Source organism: Mustela nigripes, chromosome 11 (assembly GCF_022355385.1).
Source record: "Mustela nigripes isolate SB6536 chromosome 11, MUSNIG.SB6536, whole genome shotgun sequence".
Classification (NCBI taxonomy): Eukaryota; Metazoa; Chordata; class Mammalia; order Carnivora; family Mustelidae; genus Mustela; species Mustela nigripes.
The window spans coordinates 28,718,908-28,741,698 of NC_081567.1; the positions used below are offsets into that span (position 1 = coordinate 28,718,908).

Sequence of the window (22,791 nt, forward strand, 5' to 3'; positions counted from 1 at the left end):
GTCCCGCATCGAGCTCTCTGCTTGGCAGGGAGCCTGCTTCCCTCTCTCTCTCTCTCTCTGCCTGCCTCTCCATCTGCTTGTGATTTCTCTCTGTCAAATAAATAAATAAAATCTTAAAAAAAAAAAAAAAAGTTAAACACTGGGGACGCCTGGGTGGCTCAGTTGGTTAAGCCGCTGCCTTCAGCTCAGGTCATGATGCAGGGTCCTGGGATCGAGTCCCTCATCGGGCTCCTTGCTCAGTGGGGAGCCTACTCCTCTCTCTGCCTCTGCCTGACGCTCTGCCTGCTTGTGTTCTCCCTCTCTCTCTCTCTGACAAATAAATAAATAAATAAATAAATAAAATCTTTAAGAAAAAAAAATAAAAAGTTAAACACTGGTGAGAGGTTGGGAGGCCCTGGTGGTGGGTATTGTGGAGGGCACATATTGCATGGAGCACTGGTTGTGGTACATAAACAATGAATCTTGGAACACTGAAAAAATAAAATTAAATTTAAAAAAAGAATATTTGAGGGACGCCTGGGTGGCTCAGTTTGTTGAGCGGCTGCCTTCGGCTCAGGTCATGATCCCAGCGTCCTGGGATCGAGTCCCATATCGGGCTCCTTGCTTGGCGGGGAGCCTGCTTCTCCCTCTGCCTCTGCCTGCCACTCTGTCTGCCTGTGCTTGCTCTCGCTTCTCTCTCTATGACAAATAAATAAATAAAATCTTTAAAAAAATAAAAAATAAATAAAAAATAAAATAAAAAAAGAATATTTGAAAAAATAAAAAGTGAAACAAATACTGAGAATCAGACTCTACAATCCCACTCCTAGGTATTTAATCAAAAGAAATGAAAACTTACGCGCACACAAAAACCTTGTGATGTTTCAAGTGGATTCATTCATAATCGCCCCAAATTTAGAATAAACCAAATGTCCTTCAGCTGGTGATCTGATACACAAGCTACATCCATGCAATGGACTAGCACTGAGAAGGAGAAAGCAAGAGATTTTTTTTAATATGCACATTACGCTAAGTGAAAGAAGGCAGACTCAAAATGCCAGATACTATAGAATTCCATGTATATGACATTTTAGAAAAGGCAAAACTATGGGGACAGAAAACAGGTCTGTGGTTGTGAGATGCCGAGTTGGCTCCAAAGGGACAGTCCAAGGAATCTGGAGGTGAGGTAGGAAGATAGAGCCATCGTGGGTCTTGACTGTGGTAATGATGACACGACTCCACACATTTATCAAAATTCACAGAACTGTTCACCAAAAAGAATCAATTTTGCTGTATATAAATTATAAAGTAAATTTAAATAATTTTTTAAAAATATGTAAAGACATTACCCTGCTTAGCAACACAAAGTTCTGCTGGCAGAGCAGAAAGTCTGAGGAATCTCTGAAATGTGGGGCCAAAATGGGATTAGATTAAAAAAGGAATCCACGGGGCAGCATCCAAACCGGAGGAGAGAGCTGCGGAAGATGGGTTCAAGCATCCCAGCAGTAATGGAAACAGGAGGCGGTGAGGACACTGACAAGTTACTAGTCTTGTGCTGCAAAGGAAGTTGCTAGGGAAGTAGAACCCAAGCCTCGGGCTTCTCAGTTTAGCGAGGCATCCAGCATGACTGAGAAATCTTAGGTCAGACAGACAGAGTGATATGCAAAGTAGATGGCGGAGGTGCCCAGGAAGAATCATTGCCACCCAGAAGACCAACTGCCTAAGCATTCCATTGAGGGATACATCCCCCTCTTTCCTCAGCCCCTCTTCTTCAGAGCTGGGGAACTGCAAGTAACCACAGGCCCTGTCCTTCCCTTCCCCAGAAAGACAGTGCTAAGAAACCCAGTAGACAATCTAACAAGGAATCTTAGCCACAAAGATGAGTACCCAATCCAGATCCAGACACACCTAACCCACGGAAACACCAACACTATGAAATAGAAAAGATAATCTCGAAAAGTAGAATAATGTAAATCCAAGGATATAGAAAGAACAGAACCATTAGGTCAGGACTTTAAAATAAATGCAATTAATATTCTCAGAGAGATGAAGGCTGTTGCATACATGAAATAAGAACAGGTATTTATGCAAAAAGAACCAAAGAGCTTTCTTCCAAAAAGAAAAGCACAGTTGTTGAAATGTAGACGAGGAACTTCATAGAGACTTAATTTTATCTGGAGGACTGAAGGTAGGCTTCTTAGAATCTGCAAGCTCTCCACTGGAGATCATTCCTCTAAGAACAAAGGTGAAGAATGACAGAAAAGCATTGTGTAGTTTTTAGGGAACCATAACAAACTCAGAGCAGCTGGAGCAGCAACTACATGGGGAAGAGTTCTGTCTTTTTACTCTGTCTTCCCTTATGGCACTAGCCATGAATTCTGTTGCAATGAAAGTGTTTGCAACCAGCCAAGAAATACATTGTGGTGAAAATGTTCAGTTGCAAGTAGACACACACACACACACACACACACACAATGTGGGCACTTTCAACTAATGTGTTTCCTTTCACTCTTCACTTCCTATTACCTGTGGCAGGTTACATTTCCCAAGGTGGTCACTACAGTATCTCCCCAGTCCGTTTGTTCTTTTTATAATACAATGTTGACACTTCTTCCATCCAGTGGGGTATCTGTGTTGTATTCCCTACTGCTGAAGCCTCACAGATCTTTGTGTTTGCTCCTGCCAACCGAGTCCGGCAGAAGTTATGCTCTGTGAATTCCATGACTGGATCACAAAATGCCAGGCAATTCTGCTTGCTTTCTTGGGATGCCAGCTCTCGGAACTCAGCCGCCATGCTGTGAGGAAGCCCAGGCTACCTACAGGGGCCGTGTGTGGATGTTTGAGCTGACAGTTCCAGCCAAGGCTCCAGGAGGCAGGCAGAATCAATTGCCAGATATGTGAGGAAAGAAAGTTCAAGATGACATCTGCCTCAGCCACCATCTGAACGCGACTACATAAGAGACCCGGAATGAGTACCGACCAGCTGGGCAGAGTCAACCTCTAGAACTATGGGTGACAATAACATGTTTTTTTTTTTTTTCCAAGCTGCTGAGTTGTGGGGTGATTCAGTACACAACAACACATCAAAAACAGCTTAGTGTGTAGATGTGAAAATATGAAATTTGCATTTCTTTAAAATAACATCCATTTCTAACTTCATGGGAAATCAGATGAAACTGAATGTTCAGTCCCCAACATTTGCTACAGCTGGGGTGAGGAGAAGAAAAATGGGGTTCTCACACTTTGACTCAGTGACTCTGTCACTATCACCAGTAGAGGATAGGCTGAGATTCAGGGAGAAACAAGGGGACAAGGCAAGGGGTGTGGACACAGAACCAACAAGGAATGGAGGGATCTTCTTTCAGCTAAATATTTCTAAACTGGGAGGGAAGAAGAAGGTTTTGTATAGGGAGCTCTGGTCTTTGACTTCCGGCTGTGGGATGTTAGATAGGTGACTTCATCTCCCTGACCCTCTCTTTTCTCAATAATAATAGTTATTTCATAAGGAGTGCCCATCCTCAAAAATATTTGGTGAAAATGGGGCACCTGCATGGCTCAGTTGGTTAAGTGTCTGACTCTTGGATGCCTGGGTCTCTCAGTCGGTTCAGCATCTACCTTCCACTCAGGTCATGATCCCAGGGTCCTAGAATTGACTCCCATGTTGGAATCCTTTCTCAGTGGGTAGTCTGCTTCTCCCTCTGCCTGCCTCTCCCCCTGCTTGTGCGCGCGCTCTCTCTCTCTCTCTCTCTCTGTCAAATAAACAAATAAAATCTTAAAAAAAAAAAAGTGTCCAACTTTTGATTTTGACTCAGGTCATGATCTTAGGGTCGTGGGATTGAGCCCCATGTTGGGTTCTGAGCTCAACAGGGAGTCTGCTTGAGATTCTCCCTCTCTCTCCTTTTCCCTCTGCCCCTCCCCCCCCAAATAAATACATAAATCTTTAAAAAGATACATCTGGCTTAAAATGAACCCCTAGGGGTAAACAAATTGGAGATACTAGAGCCAAGTCAGGTGGGAAACCTTTTACCTTTGGATGAATTATAACTCCCGATGTCTCAGATTGAATCATTTTTGACATGTTCTCTCTGAGCTTGCTGGATGCCCCACCACTACACAGTTTCCAGTCTCCACCGCTCCTGGTGAAGTTTCTTGCATCTCTATCCCAAACCCCTAACAGCCCCATGGCAATTACACACCATACTTACAACTCAGAGCTTGGGGCAAAGATTTTGTTGAACTCCCACTTAATGGCCATTCCTCCTTGCTGGTTCCCTCAGGGTAATTCTACACGAAATATGCTTCCCAACCCGCATCTCCAGGGAGTTTTAAAGGTTGTGTCTTTTTGATTCTCCCTTCAAAATATTTCACAAATCTTCCACCGCCCCCACTCCATGTTCACCGCCCCTTCTCTCGACCAAACCACCATTGTCTTCTACCTGGGTCCTCCTACTGAGATGCCTCATTTCCTTCCCCCAGCCCTTCTGGTCCATTAACCACTCGCAAGTCTGGGCAGTCTTTACACATGCAATCACATCACCCCCTGCTTGAAATCCTTTAATCAATTCCCACTGCACTTTTGGGTAAACTCAAAATCCACACCACATACAAGGAGGTCATGCACGACCTGCAGCTGCCCACCAAGCCAGCGACTGGCTTTCTGCCACTCTCGGCTGCACTGGCCCTCATCAGGACCTTCTTACACATATTCTTCCCTTTTGTTTAGAATGTTCTCTCTTCTGATTTCCAGTTCTTCGTTTTGGATTCTGCTTATATCTAATTTTTTTAGGGAACGCTTTCTTGAGCCTCCTCCTCTATATAAGTCTGTCCCTCTGATAAGAGTAATGGTGATGATACTAACAATAATAATAACCTTATCCTTTCTATCTAGAATTACAGCTCATAAAAATAGATTTCTTTGAGGGCGCCTGGGTGGCTCAGTGGGTTAAAGCCTCTGCCTTCGGCTCGGGTCATGATCCCAGGGTCCTGGGATCGAGCCCTACATCGGGCTCTCTGCTTGGCGAGAAGCCTGCTTCCTCCTCTCTCTGCCTGCCTCTCTGCTTACCTGTGATTTCTCTCTGTCAAATAAATAAATAAAATCTTTAAAAAAAATTACATTTCCTTGAATGGTTATTTAACTGATACCACGTTCTCCACTAAATGTGCAGTGACCAAATCTGACCTGCTTACTGGTTTAATGCCACACCCAGCACAATGGCTGGCCCACGGAAACTACCCAGGACATGTATCTGGATGAAAAAGATGGTGAATGAGCACTGCCTACAAGCTTCCAGACATTATCCTGATTGACTCTATGACTCCAACAGGTGTCTCCTACAGCAAAAATAAGTTTGCATCTGAAAAGGAGACTGTTTGCCCAAACCTGCCTCCTGAGGTGTGGAATTTTGCATTCTACATAGTGCTCTGTGCCCTGTTGGTAATTCTCTACCCATAAGGATGGCTCAGTCTGTTTGCCATTCCCAAACATTTGGTTGTTGGGGATCTCATCTGATCAGTTCATCTTTTTTTATACTGGGAACACAGATTAGTCTATGGACAGGCTGTGTCTGAGATTAGGTGTCCTCTAACCCTGCTCCAAATTTCTGTGACCTGGAAATCGGTCAAGCTAGCTAGCATTTGTCTGAGACACTGTCTCATCATCTTCTTGTCTCTGGGCAATACTGCTGGGCTCAAATATGTCTTTGATATTTGACCAGTGGTCAGAGGCTGGCTTCTAGGTTCCACATTCCCAGGTCCCTGGCAGAGACAAAGGCATGAGAGTGGGAAGGTGTCTCTGTTGCTCAGGACAAGGAGGGCTCCCCCAGTGTCTCAGAGCTAGATGACTCTGCCAAATAGCCAAGTGGTTAAATGTTGAGGGCTGTAAATGAGGCTCATCTGTCAGCCGTGGGCGGGCACCAGCTCCATCTGCTGTGTCAGGAGCCCAGAGAGATTGGAGGAAGCAGCTTGTAAGCGTGAGGCCCAAGACAGGAGGCAGAAGCTTCCTCAGAAGACTGTGGAACAGCATACCTCGAAGACTCTACCAGGTCCCTTCAAAAGTTTTACAGATGAAAAACAAAACAGAAAAACAAAACCAAAAACAAGACCTAAAAAGGGGGTAGGCTTGGCCATCATCACTCAGCAAATATGTATTACTGCCAGGATGAGCGTCAACTCTCCAGAATTCTAGACTGCTTCTCTCACCAGGCACACCTCACCCAACTTCTACCAAGCCCGTGGGTGGAAGAGATGCTCTGAGAAACTTGAGAATAAAATACCCCAGTTCTCTTCTCTACGCTTCCATTTGTTCTTCAAGAATCTCTTTGTCCCTCTAGAACCTCAGAATAGATCTGATCACATTCATTCACCCAAACAGTAGATATTTTTGGAGCGCCTCTATGCACAAGGCACCATCCCAGGCATTGGGAATACATCAATGAGAAAATGGACCTTGTTCCTCCCTCTGGGAGCTCATGGTTTAGTGGGAAAGACAGAGAGCAGGCAAAAGGAAATCATATGAGTTCATACACAAATTATGTCAGTTTTTTAAAGAAAAGTATTGGGTACTAGTTGTGCCCAATTCATATGTTGGGGGATATTATGAAGAGTTAACTGCTCTGTTCCCCCCACTCCATCCTTCTTCTAATACAGTGACCTTTCCCTACTAGGAAGACAGCCATAGCACAGTCAGAGACTCAGTGGAGAGTTGAGACAACCAGACCACCAAAGATTCAGATTCCGGGTTTTTGAACTTGTCCTGATAAGGACAGGCATTTGCTGAGCTTTTGCTTATTCCATCTCTGGTCCAGAAGATAAGAGGAATTCTGGGCCACAAGAGAGGAAGAGGCTAGGCAAGAGAGGAAGTCAGTGAGCTGTTGTTGGCATGGATTCCTGGGAACAGGGTCCTATATGCTGCTCATGGTGGAAACAAAATATGGATCTCTGCCACTCAGATCTCCAAGCATATCAAGAGTTGGCCCCTGATCAGAGAGATTTCCAGCTGGTGGTGGAGAAGGGAATAAGAAATGCAGAAAGAACCTGGTTTTCCCCCAGGCAGCCAATGAGAAGGCTCCCAGCCCCCGGTCCTCAAAGATCAAAGGCTGGCACAGTCTAGAATTGGAGTTGTGAATTCTCCCCAGCCTCAGAGTAACCACAGGGATGAATAGCACCGTGTCAACAGCATGGCTTAGTTATTGTCTCAAAAAGAAATTAAAAACAGGGAGAAGAGATGTGGGTGATCCCAGAACGGCAGCCCTCTAAGGCCATTATCTGTCTTGAGCCTCAGCCCACCTGACCACCCACTCCTCCAGGTGAAGTTATAATATAACAATAAGCCTGCGATTATATTTCATTTGTGAAAAAAAAAAAAACAAAACAAAACAGTGGTGAGTCAAAAGCCACCTAAGAGATGTAACTAGCACCGCTAGCTCTGTCAGTAGGAGGGGGCCAATCCCAGGCTAATTTCAGAACCCCTGGTGTGAGTCCACGTTGGTGAGCCAGTCTGGCTGCCAGGGTCTAGGCACCCCTGAGTCTCTGAGTAGCATTTGGCCCCGGCGGGCATAAGACCAGCAAACACAGACGGTACCGGTTGCAATCTGAGTCCTGAAGGGAGACTGTGAGACTCTAGACAGACCCTGGGGTCAGGGCAACAAACAGGCACATGAGCAAACCTGGCATGGACTGTATGACCAGAGACCAAGAAGAAGATGGGCACCTCTGCCCGTGTAAGGACGGCCATGTGCCTCATGTGGGCCACGTGGCAGCCCAGGTGACAAGAGCAGGACAGGCTGGGGCCACAAATATGCCTGGATACGGGGTCAGCCCCTCTGAATTGAGATGCAGTGATAGGCACAAGCGGGGAGGTGGAGGAAGTGGAGGAAGGAAATTGGCCAACATGAGTTTTTTTTTTTTTTCAAAGATTTTATTTATTTATTTGACAGAGAACACAAGTAGCAGAGAGGCAGGCAGAGAAAGAGAGAGAGAGAAGCAGGCTCTGCACTGAGCAGAGAGCCCGATGCGGGGCTCAATCCCAGGGTCCTGGGATCATGACCTGGGCCGAAGGCAGAGGCTTTAACACGCTGAGCCACCCAGGCGTCCCGGCCAACATGAGTTTTTAACAGCAGGCCACATATGAACATGAAGCAGAGCCTAAGCTAAATTATAAACATAAACATTATATATAAACAAACATGAATCTATAAATACAAACACATTATAAAAATAAAAGAATGTAAATATATAATATATAATATAAATATTTTATAAATATAAAAATATATGTGTTATAAATATGTAAATAAATATAAACAAATGCATAAACATACTTTGTAACTTATATAATATGGTATGATTTATATCTTATATGTAATATATAATATATATTATATACTATACTATATAATATATATACTATGCTATATATATTATATATACTATATATAATATACTATACTATGTAATACTATATTATATAAATAAATGTAAATTATATATTATATAAGTTATATATCTGTTATAAATTATAATTATATAGAACTTATATACTATATATTAATTTGCAATGCTTGAATATTTTATATTTTATAACATATATGAGTTATAAATAAACAGATATATAAACAAATACATAAACATACTTTGTAAATTATATAATACATAATATATATAACATTATATATTAGATAACATATAACATAATAAAAACAAAAGTATACAAGTTATCCTTGTGCAGGGGCCATGCTAATCTTCTCTGTATCGTTCCAATTTTAGTATATGTGCTGCCGAAGTGAGCACAAAAGTATACAAGTTATAAATATAAAAATTAAACATATATAAATATATTACATAAATGTATTTTTTATATACTGTGTATCTAGACATACATGTATAGTTACAGTCAGAGAGACTGAGCATAGGAATATACCTCTAGTCAAATCCCAGTTATGCACCTGACAGTGATATGATTTGGGCCCAGCTGGTTGCTCCCTCTTGCTTGGTGTCCTTATACATGATGTTCCAACCAGAGTGAGGCCACGCTGCCCACCCTTGGAAAGATAAGCAAGTCTAGGAGAGAGGCCATTTTCTACTGGTCCAATGATAAAGGGATACCTCTGGCATGGTGCTGAATGCCCCGTGGGGTGTGGGGTCCCATACAGGGATTCATCCCACCCGCCATGCTGCCAGAGCCCTGCTGAGAAACACTGGAACTATCCCAAGTCCCTTTCAGGCTAGCTGGAGAGTTCCTTGCTAAGTTACTGGAGAGCAGCCCCTCCTCCCTCATGGGTCCCAGAGAACCCTCACCTTCTGCCTGGCTGGGGATGACCGTGCGTGAGCCTGGGTCTTAGCCCACCTCAGAGACTCAGGCTGGGTATGTCCCACCCAAAGCCCAGAACCTTCCAGCCTCCAAAGTACTTTTAGCCCCTACTCCTCACAGCATCCCTGGACATGGGAAAAATCACCACCCTTTGGGAATGGGGAGAAGTGGAGTCCTGAGAGAGAGAATCCCACCAAAAGATCTGGAACCCGAGCTCAGATTATTTTGCTCCAAATCTGAGTCCTTTTGGGTGCCCCCACTCCCTGGCTGAGTACCAGGACCCAGTCATGGATTTCCTGTGGCCTGGTCAAGATCTGTTATAAATGTCAGGAAGCCAAGGAAGATGGGGGGCGTAATGCAACTTTCTTCCCTTTGGAGGGGTCTTCATCGTTTTCCTATCTCAGAGCTGCCTCCATCTACAGAGATTAAGGGAATCTACTCCCATTCCCATGGGCCTCCCTGGCTCTATTACCAGAGAGACAGAAGGTTCTGGAGCACCATTTTCATATGAAGCCTGCTTCTTTCTATGCCTTGAATCTTCCAAGAGCACACCACACACCCACCGCTCAGGTCAAAGCCCCAGGCTTCCACCTGGACACCACCATCTCATCCCCCACAGCCCCAATGACTGACTGAGTCCTGTTATATCTTTCTTATAAACATCTCTCGAATTTCATGGTCTCCATCTCTGCCCTAGTTCTATTTCCACACCCCCCTGCTCTAAAGCAGGTCACCACCGTCTCTCCTAGGACCACCGCCCAAGGAAAAAGAAAGGCACCAACGGACTCCCAGTGCTTCAACTCCCAGGGGATGCTCAAGGATCATGACGATGATGGAGGGGAGCTTCTATGAGCAAATTTGGGGTTTAGATTTTCAGTTGCATGAGGAGGAGAATGAGGAGGAGGAATACCTCTGTTCTCAGGATCCAGCACAAAGCTGAGCCCAGAAGAAGTCATTTCTTATTGGTAAACAAACAGGAGGCTGGGCATGGTCTCATGAGAAGACCCCACCATGAAAACAACAAAAATAAAATACTTCATTTTGCAAATAGAAGCAAGCTAGAGGCACAGAATCATAAACATGGAGGTAGAAAGGACTTTGGAAATCACCTACTTCAATCTCTCATTTTATGGTGGACGGGAAAGGCCCAGGGAGGTGACATGACATATTTAAGGCCACACCATGAGCCAGCCTGTGGGCTCTGCCATGACTCTGTCTTCCCAGTCAGTATGGTCTTTTCCAGAATATCTTCTTCCCATTTCCTTTTCTAGTCCATGTCTTTTCTCCTTTCAAGACTCAGTATAGTAACCACCTCCTCCAAGAAGTCCTCCCTGAACTCCTAAGCAGGGTCAAGTACCCTTTGTTCAGGCAGCCTTCTAAGTTTCCTCTGGCATAGAATCCACTTATCGGACTCTAGTGTAATTGCTGAGTATTTTATTTACCTTTTATGCTAGACCACATTTTCTTGGCATAGCTGACACCTTGGGCTGGATCATTCTTTGAGCAGGGACTGTCCTGTGCATTGTAGGACGTTTATCAGCGGTCCTGGCCTCTATCCACCACATGTCAGGAGAACATCCCCCCAAAGTTGTGACAAAAATGTCTCCAGACCTTACCCACTGTCCCTGGGGTGAGGAGCAAGAGACAGGACAGCAAAGTTGCTCGATGTTGAGAACAGCTATCTAGACAGTGACTTCTGTGAAGGCGGAAGCAATGTCTTCCGGTCTTTTACACGCAACTGTGCAGCACAGGGGGTGAAACATGAGACATACAGGATAAACTGGATCTGTACGTATGAAAATGCTAATGGGGGGTGAATATTTGTGTGTGGTATACACATGTGCTCGCCATTCCCATAGCATGGTTTCCAAAATAAATTGTCGATATATACAAATTTTTTTGTTATTTGGGGATGCAGTCAACACTACTGTGTGCTTAGGTTGCCTTGTTAAAATAAAAGTAACAGGGGCGCCTGGGTGGCTCAGTGGGTTAAGCCTCTGCTTTCGGCTCAGATCATGGTCCCAGGGTCCTGGGATTGAGCCCCGCATCGGACTCTCTGCTCAGCGGGGAGCCTGCTTCCCTCTTCCCCCGCCTGCCTGTCTGCCTACTTGTGATTTCTGTCTGTCAAATAAATAAATAAAATCTTAAAAAAAAAAAATAAAAGTAACCAAAAATGCTGGTGCTAATTTAACAGCCTTTTGTTTCTGGACTGGTGTGTGTGTGTGTGTGTGTGTGTGTGTGTGTGTGTGATCCTCTCTTGACTGACAACAGTTCCCTCTCAAATAATACTCACTTGGAGAGGAAAATGAATTTTCAGTGAAATAAGGAAACCCGTTCTCCATCCCAGAAACAAAAGACATTCTCGGGTCATTAAAGCATCGTTATGTGTTTGGTTGCTAATGCACCGGTCTTTACTTGGGAGCACATGGCAATCACAAGGAAGAATTTTTATTGCCAGATGAACAGATCGGGAAGTAAGATATTATGGAATGTGCCATTAGGCAGCAGATAAGTAATTAGGTGACAAGCAAAATACATTTTTCAGCATTTCAAAATATTTCCATTTCATCACCCGTTCATTAAAACCCGCCTCCTCTCTCGTGGCCCACCAGGAATTTACATCAAGATTATTTACCAAAAAGAGGAAAAAAAAAAAAAAAAAGAAAAGAAAAGAAGAAAAAGAAACCATCAGGATAAGCGAATTGTGATTAAGTCATATGATTGTTTTTTAACACTTTTCTATGAGCCTCAACAGGCAGGAGAAAAAAACAGGCTCAGATTGTCGCTGGTAGACTGAATGATTGCCGTTCTCGCCAGCACGAAGGTGGTGGCCAAAGGATGGTGTTCTCACTATTATTTCACAAAAGAAGAGGGGGCCCCCGAGGGGCCATGGATGGTGCCACAAGAAGGGAAGAGAGTCAAAACCATAATCAAGATGATTGTGCCTCTTCAGAGTGGATCCGCACGGTGATTCAATGCTGTGACTAATGGCCACGTTCCATAACAAATTCCCCCAAGAAAGAGCAATCAGCGGGTTACCTGGCTCCCAGGCAGCCGTCTGTTCCTAAGGCCACCTGTTTGCTTAAGTAAGGGCTTCTTAGGCGCTTCCGGCCGTGCAGACACACAGGGGTTGGGAGTGGGGACTTTCCACGACCTGGTCATCTCTGCAGAGCCAGGCATAAGGTTAGTGCCCAGTTCGGACTCACTGATGAATCGAGTTAATAAGTACAGTAAGTGCTTTGTTTTGTTTTTAAATAGACTTGAGTGTCCTAGGAGTTAAAAGAAGCAGAGTATTTTAACTTGATGAAGGCAGAAGAATGGAGAGAACAAGGGAGGGAGAAGGAAGGAAGGAAGGAAGAAGTCAAGAAAGAGAAAAGTTTCCAACATACAGCATCCCAACCACTAGGGGAAGCAGCTACACTTGGATTCCTTCATATAACAGCTACCGCAAAACTAGACATGAGTCCCATGATTAGCCTCATTTAATCCACGTGGAACGGATCAGAGAGAGAAAGCAATTCAACATCACGTAGTTAATGATGCATCTTTATTTACTGTACTGTACGTGTCTGTGTGTACACATATTTGTAAAATGATGTCACTTTCTGCAATGCTCCAGTGATTTTCCAGTCTCTTAGGGTAAAGGGGACAGTCCTGCACAGCTACACCCATCTGTCCCACGTCCCCCCTGCTCCGTCTCTCAGCCACCTGGCCTCTTTCCCTCTCCCCAGATATCCTTTGTTTTTTTTTCTCTCCTTGAGCAGGACCTTTGCAAATCCTTCTTCTTCATCAAAGAAGGACCCATTCATCCACTCAGCCCAATCTGGTAAAACCCCCTCCCTTTCTGCGTGTCCGCTGCATGGGGAGCCTTGCCTGACCCTCTCTGTCCACATTACGCCCTGTTACTCGCTCTCTGGGCACTGCCTCCCTCCCTCATCTGTTACCTCTACCCATTTGCAATCTCTCACCAGTCTCAGACATGTGTTGATTCACATACAGCCCCTCTATTACACCAGAAGCATCCAAGTTCAGGACCACTCCATCCACTACTATGCCCCCTGCCCCCAGCACGGTATATGGCACGCCCAGTAGCTCAGTAGATATTTACGACAAGGATGAATACATGAACCAATGAGTATATATTTTAACTGGCTATATTTTTAAGTACGTGTTTAAGAATTCAGAACTAGATTATAATGTCAGCCAGAGACACAGTACAACTCGGGAAACCCCCAAGAGAAGAGAGTGTTTCAGGGCTGGGACACACAGAGTGTAAGTTTCCACCCAGAGGGATCATCTGTCTTAATTAGTTTTGGGGGAGGCTGGAGACGGGGCCTCAAAGACTACATTACTCTCTGACTTCTGGCCCAGGCCGCTTGTAATTGTTTTAGAAATCCAAAGCCAGGAATCTGATAAAACGTTTTGTTTTGTTTTGTTTTGTTTTCTCTCCCTTAAAAAGGATGGATCAGCTGCTCAACGTTTTTCATAAATTCTTCAGCCAGAGTTGCGTTTTTCCGTCCGCATTTCACATTAAGGATTCTTTGTGAAAATGGCTTTATAAGAGAGGAATTTAATGAGATTATGATTTTTTTAAGCTTTCTCTCTCTAATTAATACCCCAGAGAGGGAAATTTTTTTCCCTCACATAATGGCCTTTCAGTGTTAAAAGGGCTTTAATATTATGGTAAAATATGTTAACTTCCCTGGCACTCTGACCTGACTGATAAAATGAAAAGGAATGCATCTGTCTTCCCAGAGCTTCTGCCACCACAAATGGTGTTGTTTTCAGTATTTTCATAATGAACTAATCAACTGCTTATTCACTAATTGCTCTACATTAAAAACTTATTACCCTGGTAAAGGGCTACACTGCAGTTGACCTCGTAACTAGAGCTGGGAGCCATGTGGGGCACAGGGCACCTGTAAGACAGAGAAGTGGCCCAGCCCCACACAGGTATCTCCCTTCTCCAAACCAGGTGCAACTTCCTCCTTGAGGTCACCATATGTGAGGAGTTGGAAATCCAAAACCTGGAAGCTGCTTCCACTTGGCTAGGTAGGGTCTCTGCCTCACTAGGTTTCAGAGTAATTAGCAAGATGATAAAAATGACAACTATAAGGATGACAGTCACTCGCTGAGCAAGACATTGGTGCCAGGCGCAGCGCACCATGGGATCGCCAGTTCCACATCAACTCTGTAGGCCCCTATTGATGCCCACTCTTTCTGGAGAAGAATCTGGGGCTCAGAGGGGATCAGTGGTGTGCCCAAAGTCACAGAGGCAGCCAATGGAAGAAGTGGATGGGAATCATGCCTTTCTAATTTCACATCTTGGGCTCCTAGGCTCTCAGGGGATGTTGGGAAAAAGAGAAGCTTGGTGCTGATGAGATCTAAAGCAAACCCAAGATCTCGAGCTGCTTCCAAGCTCTCACTGCTTCCTGGACAGCTTTCTCCATGGCAGTGGTTCAAAGACAGCCTCTTCAAAGACACCCTCTTTCCTCCCATGGTGTCACATGGACAGATGACAGACAATTGGCAGTTCAGTTCATGGCACCTGGGCACAGAGGAAATCTACATTTCCCACACGCCTTTGCTGGTAGACTGGGACCATGTGATGAAATGTTGACCAAAAGAATGTTGGCAGAAGTGATGCAAGCCTCTTCCAGGCCACTGCTGTGGCAATTTTAGAGGCTACAAGTTAGGATGGATTGCCACAAGCTACAAGTGGCCTGCCCAATATGCTATAGAGTTGTGTAAATAAGAAACAAGAGTTTGTTGTTTTAAGCTGCTGAGTTTCCAGGTTTACTTATCACTGTTGTACAGCCTAGCCTCACCTAACTAGAACCCTTCTCAAAGAATAATCCTGTGTCTCTATGTAACCCTTCTGCATTCAATCAAATGGCTTAATTAAACACCACCTGTATGCAAGGTACCAGAGATATAATAGCAAGCAAAGCAGGCATGGATCTGGCTCTCTGATGTGTGTCCCCTGGACTGGACCACAAGATGCCCAGACACCTGGTCAAACATTATTCTAAGTGTTTCTGAAGGTATTACTGGATGACTAACAAGTGAATCAGTAAACTCAGGATAAAGCAGATCAACCTTCCCCAATGTAGGAGGGCCTCATCCAATCAAATGAAAACCTGAATAGAACAGAAGGCTGAGTAAAAGTAGACTTCACCTGCTGATACTTGGGCTGGGACATCTGTTATTTTCCTGCCTTCAGGCTCAAATTGAAAATCAGCCCTTCTTCATTCTTGAGCTTGCTGGCTTTTGAACTGGAACATCCACTAGATAGATCACACACACACATGAGACAGAGAGAGAGAGAGAGAGAGAGAGAGCTGATGTATCTCCTGTTGGTTCTGGTTCTCTGACTAAAACACCCTCAAATAATCTGGGGGGGGGCAGGAAGACAAATAATAAGACAAATGAACACAGATTAAATAACTGCAATCTAGGGTACTTTCATGAAGGAAACCAACAAGTTTGCTGAGATTGAGAATTTCAGGTAGTCAGCAAAGGGCTTTCTGGGGAGATGATATTGTTTTAAAATTTAGGTTTTGTTATTCATCGGGTATGGTAAAGCCAACAGATCAGGAGATCAGGAAATGATTATCACTGAAAATGACAGCTTATGCACACACAGATCTCAAGAGGAGGGGGCACACCGCACCGTGGGGAGGTACATGGGGAAGCATCAGGATGTATCAGGAGGCAGAGGGAGAAGCAAGAGCTGTGGTTTCTGTGGTTTCTACAGGTAGGAATGGAAGAGGCAAGGCAAGCAGGCTTAGGAATGGTTACTTTGAATGATTTTGGTGGGGCCTGGGGCATAGGAGCTATCCAAGTTGTCTAGTATTGAAACGTGGGGGATTAAGGTAGAGGAACAGTGAGTGGCCTGGGGTATAAGAACCTTATAAGAAAGGTGGTTGGGAATACGGGCTCTAAGAATTGGCTAACCATGGGATGGGCAGTTCCAATGGGATCCAGCAAGGTCACAAGATGTCAAAAGCATCAAGTCCAGAAACTAAAAAACATGGTTATTGAGGACATGTGAATGAGACCTGAATAAACGACAAGCCACCAGCCATGGAAGATCAAGAAGTCTTATCAAAGCAGAGCAGCACAGAAAATCTAAGAAATGAGACAGAGAAAGAGTATCACAGTGGGTCACTGTGCCAATGCTCAGAAGTAGTAAGAATGGGAAAGTACCCTCCTAACAACAAGACTCTTAATACAGTTTTCTACCCACTGCCTCCTCTACTTTTCTACTTACTCCATCATGGTCTCGCTTCCTTGCCCAGAACCACCTCCTGAAGATCATCACTAGCTTTCCACTCTTCACATCCAATGACATTTTCTTTGTTCTCATTTTGACAGCTGCTTTGCAACATTCAGGGGATGTGCCAGGAGACAAAACAATAGATAAAAGACACAAAAAGACCCGCCAGAGGATGGGGAGCCGGGGAAAAGGCAGCACAATAGACAGGTGTATAATATGAGTTACTGAGGCTATGGAGAAAAGCAAAGCCAAAAAAAAAAAAAAAAAAAGATAGGAAATGTGTAGGGAGAGGGGAGAGAGCTTTTACTAGAATTGAGCAGGAAAGACCTCACCAATCTTACCTTCTCAGCCATGCTAAAGAGCACACACCTGATCCCACAGCAAAAGGGATGTTTTGAGGCTGTTAAGCAAGGATGTGCCTGGACCAAATATTTTATCAAAGAGCTGAGACATGAAGGGTCGGTTGGCCAGTGCCTTAGACAGGGAACTAGAGGATGCTCTGGGCAGAAGGAAAAATGAGAACAGAAGCCCAGAAGCACAAAAGCACTATTAGTAATCTGACAGCCGCAGCTGAGACAGAGGCTTGGAGAAAACCCACAATCTTGGACAAGTCCCTTCACGCCTCAGGACCTGGAATGTCACAGGGTTATGCAATGCAAGATAATAAAACTGACACTTGCAAGATCAAAGGCAGCATATATAAAATCCTTAGCACGATCTCCTGCTAAACAGTAGGCACTAACAAATGATCGCTATTATTATGAGAATGACTCCCCACTGAGAATTCTGTGGCTGGGGAATCACAGACTCCAGACTCTGAGTGGCAGATAATATCTGCCATTTTCTTTAAAGGCTGTACTGAGCCCACCTCGTGGGGCCAAAGCTGTTTCTTGGGCCCAATTTAAAAGCTCCCCACTGTTTTTATAAATATCTGCTGACATGATTTATTGGGAATTTTGTCCATTAACATTTTTAAGTGCTCAATAGGTCCTCCAACTACCCAAGTAAATTAATCTTAATAAATTCGCAGCAGAAAGAACTTCGCTTGTCCATCTTCATACAGTAATGTGTCCAGTTTCCTGCCTGTCATGGGAAGGGATGGTCTATGTGGAGTTGTGACCTTGCTGAAGACAAAGAACAAAGACAGGGCAAAGTGCCTTCACCACTCATGCTTAGAGGAATCTGAGCCAGTCTCAGCCTCAGTTTCCCCATCCATGCAATGGGATAGGGAATCTAATAGAAATTTTCCTGAATTTATGACACTTGCATGGTTTTTACCAAACCTGCTCACTCTTTATTATATAGTTAGCTAATTAAATAATGTTTATTAAATAAGTCTTCTTAAACTCAGGTCTGATATCACTACTTTTCTTCATTCTAACATTCACTCTTCATTCCAGTAGCACCTATAAAATTGCAGATTTGATGTACTAGTTGTATTTTGCTAATAAATTATTAAAGTTAGAATAAATTCATATATGTACTCCCTGATTTTTAAAAATTTCTTTGAGAGAGAGAGAGGGAGCACAAGCATGGGGAGTGGCAGAAGGACAAACAGACTCTCTCCTCAGCACAGAGTCCGATGCAGGGCTTGACTTGGGGCTTGATCCCAGGACCTTGAGATCATGACCCCAGCAGAAGTCAGACACTCAACTGACTGAGCCACCGAGGCACCCTTCCTTAAAGTCTTCTTCAGCACACTTACGGCATGTATAGCACACTGAGCTGATATTCTAGAGAAGTGGTAAGTTGTACAGAGTACGACTTTATTCTGTGAATTCTGACTGCCTAAATTCTTGTTCTGGTTCTGGGCAATTTGAAGTATGCCACTTCATTTCTCTGAGGCTCAGTTTACTCGTTTTAAAGATATGTAGACAATAGGCTTTAATAATTTAAGGTTAAGTAATCTGAGATAAAAGATTTATCTTATACCTTATTTTAAAAATTAAAAAATTGAAATTAAACAATTTAAAAGTTTATCTTATACCTTATTTTAAAAATTAAAAATTGGTTTGTTTGAGAGAGAGAGCAAGCAAGAGAGATAAAGCACATGAGCAGGGGCAGAAGAAGAGGGAGAAGCAGACTCCACTGCTGAGCAAGGAGCCTGATGTGGAGCTCAATCCCAGGGCCCTGGAATCATGCTGTTCAATTTTTTAAAAATTACCAGGCATGCAGAAAGGCAGGAAAAAAATGACCTATCATGAGGGCAAAAATCAATCAACTGAAATGCCAAAAATGGTAGAATTAATAAACAAAGACATTAGGCCAGTGATTAAAACTGAATTCAATATGCTCAAGAAGTTAGAAAAAGAAATTAAAAAATATACACAGGGAAGGGATATATAAAAGACCCAAATAAAACTTCTAAGGATAAAAACTGCAATATGTAAGAAAAAAATAAATACACTGAATTGGATTAAAGGTAATTATTCAACAGAGAAAAAAGTATTAGTGAACTGGAAGGCATGGCAATGGTGTCAATTCAAATGAAACACTCAGATTTTTTTTAAAGATAGCAAATATATGAACAGAGCATTTGCAAGATGTGGAAAACAAGCGGCCTAATTTTTGTGGAATCTGAGGGAGAGGATAAAAGCGGAGAAAAGAAAAAGTGATTAATCAAAGGCCAAATATTTCCCAAATATTACAAAAACTACACACCTAGAAATCTAGGACAGTTAACAAATCACAAGCACAAGAAACATGAAGAAACGATACCAAGGTATATTTGTAATCAAATTGCTGAAAACCGATGATATACAGAAAATCTTAAAAACAGAGGGAAAAAGTGATACATGATATACAGAGGAAAAAGACAAGAATAATGGCAGATTTCTTATCAGGAACAATGAAATACAGAAGACAAGTCATAGATCGAACATGTTTTGGGCCATGAGACAAATCTCAATGATTTTAAAAGGATTCGTATACAAAGTGTATTCCGCAACCACGTGGAATCAAAATAGGAATTGATAACAGAAAATTATCAGGGAAATACCTAAATATTTGGAAACTAAAATACACTTTTAAATAATCTAAGAAAGAAAAAAATTAAAAGGAAATGAGAATGTAACTTGCACAGAATGGAAATGAAAACACAACAAACCAAATATACGTGATGGATATAGCTAAAGCAATATTTAGAGGATACATTATAGCATAAATGCTCACATTAGAAGATCTCAAATGAATGGCTTCAGTTCTTACTTTAAGAAACATTTAAGGAAGAAATACTATCAATTATACAAAATATTTTCCAAAAAATTGAGGAGGAGGAAGCCAACCTTACCCTGATACCCAAACCAGACAAACACATTAAAAGGAAACTACAGACCAAGTCCGTACAGAAGTCTCATCAAAATTTTAACAAACCAAATTCAACAACATATAAAAATAAAGTATCATGCTATTAATCTAAGGTTAGTTGACCATTTGAAAAAATCAATTAATGTAATTTATAATATAACAGTAAAAAAAAAAAAAAAGAAGCCATAAGATTATTTCAAAGGATGCAGGAAAATCACGTTATAAAATCCAACATCTACTAATCCTAGTTCAGCAAATCAGGAATAGAGAATTCTTCAAACTGATAATGGGCATTATGTTTTATGGTGGGATATCTAATCCTTTACCCTAAGATCAGCAACAAGGCAAGACTATCCATTTACACTATTTTATTCAGCATTTTACTGTAGGTTCTAGTGAGCACAATAAAGCCAGGAAAAAAAATGCATATTGGAACTTAAATTTGTCATTATTTTTAGGTAATATCATCATCTATGTAAAAATATTCTTTGGAATCTACCCTCAAATCCCCATTATGATTACAACTAACAAATGATTTTAGCAAGGTTACAGGATGCAAGATCAAGATGCAAATTTCTATAGACTAGTAATGGGCAGTTAGAAATTGAAGGTGAAGAAAACTACCACTTGCTATTGCATAAAAATATTAAATACTTAGAGATAAATCTGAAAAAGATGTGTAAGTCTTGTACACTGAAAACTACAAAAGCTTACTGAGAAAAAATTTAAAGGACTTACATAAATGGAATAGTACACTGTATTTTAGTTTAGAAGACTCCAGGTTGCTGTAATTATCTATATTAATATATAGCATTTTCTCATTTATTTCTTACTTAACCCTAGAAGTTTAGCATTATTAGCTTTTTTTCATTTTATTTTTATTTGTTATTATCATTTTTTATTGAAGTGTAGTCAACACACGGTGTTAAATTAGTTTCAGGTATACAACACAGTGATTGACAAGTCTATACATTGTGCTATGCTCACCCCAAGTGTAGCTCCCATGTGCCATCACCCAACACTATTACAATATCATTAATTATATTCCCTATGCCATACCTTCCATGCCCATGACTAATTCATTCCATAACTGGAAACCCATCCTTCCCACTCCCCTTCACCCACTTTGCCCATCCCCACCCTTTCCCTGCTGGCGACCGTCAGTTTGTTTTCTGTATTTATGAGTCAGTTTCTGCTTTTTGTTGGTTGGTTGGTTTTTAATCATTTGTTTTTCAGATTCCACATATAAGTGAAATCACATGGTATTTGTCTCTCTCTCTGTGTGACTTCTTTCACTTAACAGAATACCCATAAGGTCCGCCATATTGTTGCAAATGGCAGAATCTCACTCTTTTATATGGCTGAGTAATATCCCATTATATACATATATACTCATCTTTATCCATTCATCTATGGAGAGACACTTATGTTGCTTCCATACTTTGGCGATTATAAATAGCAATGCAATAAACATTTGACAGACTTCAACATCTGTCCATGACAAAAACTCTCAACAAAATGGATTTAGAGGGAACGTACCTCAATAAGAGCCAATAAAGGCTCTCCACTAACACTACATTCAATGGTCAGAAACAGAGTTTTTGCTGTAGGATCAGGAACAAGACAAGGATGTCCACTCTAACCACTCTTAGCTTTCTTTGCAGACAATGAAACAGAGACTTGGGTAGGTTAAGTGAATTGTTCAAGGTCGCTCAGGTTCTGTCCCTGTTCTTTTAAAACATGTTCTTTAAGAGAAGGATGTGGGCTGCTTTAGGCAAAAAAAAAAAAAAAAAAAAAAAAAAAAAAAATTTTTTTTTTTTTATTTATTCGACAGAAAGAGAAACACCAGAGAGGGAACACAAGCAAGGGGAGTGCGAGAGGGAGAAGCAGGCTTCCCGTCGAGCAGGGAGCCTGATGCGAGTCTCAATCCCAGACCTCTGGGATCATGACCTGAGCCAAAAGCAGGCCTCAACAACTAAGCCACCCAGGCACCCCTCAGGAAATGTTTTAAATAACACATTAAGAATTAAGATTGAGAAGAGCCACCTTTTGATAGGACAGCTACTCTGAGGTGATAAAACAGTATATATTCAAAACCATTTCCTCTTCATCCCATATCAGTGTTTTTTCATGTAATGACTAACTTAATTTGCTCTCCGTTCCAAAGCACTAGCAACTGAAGTCTGTTTCAACTACTCTGGCATTGACTTTGCTGACATTTTCTCCCATGTCTTCTTAGGACAATGATCATAGACGACCTACACGATAATAGCACCTTCTATGCCAATGGCATTACAACAAAATCCTGTATATAACACTTCAAGGCCCAGGAGTGGCCTACTTATTTCCAAGTCCACTTGCTAGACTCTGATTCCATCACAGAAAAGAATTTGGACAAGTCTTGAATTGGTTTTAATGGAATTTGGTTTATCACTCCGGCAATCAGTCCCATGTGTTAAAAATGTGTGCTACAGCCCAGCACGGTGATGGATGCTAATGTAAGGGATAAAAGAACCTCATTGCCTCTCTGTTTTTGCTTGACAGCCCTATAGGAACCTGCAAAACTTATTTGTTTCTTAAGGATTCCTATAGCTGAACAAATAGTTGCTTTCCCTGTTTACCAAGGAAGAACTATACCATTCTACACTCACTCATAAATCTTAAGAATTCATACTTATTTTCCTTATTCTGGGTCCCCAAAGAACCCAAGACTGATATGCATAGTTCTTGTCTCCAAGAAAAAGCTTCCTCCCACCCCCTTCCAAACACCCACCCTCTTGGTTGCTTTTACCAAAAATGTTGGGAGCCATATGGGCTAATTTATCTACTGGCAGTCACATCTGAAATCTACCTCTGCCATCGCATTTTCCCCTTCCCCAGTATAAAGTCTCCAAGGAAACAAGTCTTTAGTACTCTCCCC

General features: G+C 42.4%; 1 protein-coding gene and 1 non-coding gene across 2 annotated transcripts in view; both read right to left on the reverse strand.

Moving 5' to 3' along the window:
- The window catches only part of SHISA9 (shisa family member 9), a 272,561-nt gene that overhangs the window by 43,696 nt on the left and 206,074 nt on the right, over nt 1-22,791 (reverse strand). The window lies entirely within an intron of this gene.
- LOC132027334 (U6 spliceosomal RNA) lies at nt 8,660-8,766 on the reverse strand. Its single transcript, XR_009407124.1, has one exon. It is a non-coding gene; the product is annotated as a U6 spliceosomal RNA (small nuclear RNA).